Here is a 1288-nt window from a genome sequence, read left to right as displayed (position 1 = left end):
GTGTCAAAATGTCTCTCCGTTGATCCAGTACGCCACGAACTTCTTCGTTGGTAATATGTTCAGACCAAGATATGCGTAAATTCGGCAATGAACCCACATTTCAAATATCTCCAGTTTCTTGATAAATCTATGCAGACGATACCGTACTAATTGCAAACTGTACAAGATTTGCAAAACATATTTGGTTTGGATTCTTTCCATCAGATGCTGTAGTTCATTGATTTCCTTGTCAAGTAGATTGTCGCGCTCACAAAAGGCTACCCGCTATTTGCGCTACGACGGTTCTATTTCCAAAGAAACTGGTTCCGGGCTTTTCCAATACTGATCAATTTATTTTAAACAGATTTGGTTCGTTACAACTTACAACTTGTCTTTTTGTTAAATRAAACTGAAACTTCTCTAAACTGTCAAGAGAGCGTATAGTAACGSGTTACCCAAATCGAGATTAGGAAAGTAAAACCTTGCTATTTGATATTTGTCAAAGGWAAACGTCATCCGAAGCGTTTTTGGTTTAGTGACCGTATGGTGTGCATTATGGTCCCGAGGTGTTACTGGCCCGTATTTTTTTGAAAACAATCAAGGAAGAGCAATAACAGTCWATTGTGAGCGCTATGGACGCATGTTAACCGATCATTTTTGGCATTTTTGGAGATAAAGTGCAGATTATGATCTGGAACACATGTGGTTCCAGCAGGATGGGGCAACGAGTCACACAACACTGGCAGTTGAGGCMCCATTGCAAGAGAAATTTACAGTATTGGTACGCAAGATACAATTGGCCCGCAAGATCCTGCGACTTAACACCGTTAGATTTCTTTTTGTTGGGCTATGCAAAATATCGTCTTTACGCCCGCATTCCTCAAACTCTTGAGCAACTGAAAGCCCGTAAAGTTATGTTTGAGATATTACCGGTAATGTGCCGAACAGTGATTCAAAATGATTGAGGCCTGTAGGAGGTCCCGTGGAGGACATTTAAATTATATTGTTTTTCACGTATAATGGCAAGGTTTAATCTTTATATTGAATTAAAATTTTCGGCTCCATCTGAATATTTTGACTTTTTTTACTTTACTTTCCCAAGCATAAAATGGATAACACTGTATATTGTGAATCGATTTTTCGTTTATCTTTATGCTCGTATCCAATTCTTCCAATGCTTCCTTCAAAACTGAAAACTAGGGTAAACCAAATGCATACGTGATGTACATGTCTTTTTATTTTTATTCTTCTAGTGAAGCTCTTGTCAACTTTCTTCAGAGAAATCTGACTCCAATAGACATTAGCGGTT

This window comes from Dendroctonus ponderosae, unplaced genomic scaffold (assembly GCF_020466585.1).
Source record: "Dendroctonus ponderosae isolate FM_Combo_2020 unplaced genomic scaffold, Dpon_F_20191213v2 Dpon_F_20191213_4, whole genome shotgun sequence".
NCBI classification, from domain to species: Eukaryota; Metazoa; Arthropoda; class Insecta; order Coleoptera; family Curculionidae; genus Dendroctonus; species Dendroctonus ponderosae.
The sequence above is the reverse complement of the archived record's forward strand: the minus strand, read 5'-3'. Positions refer to the sequence as shown.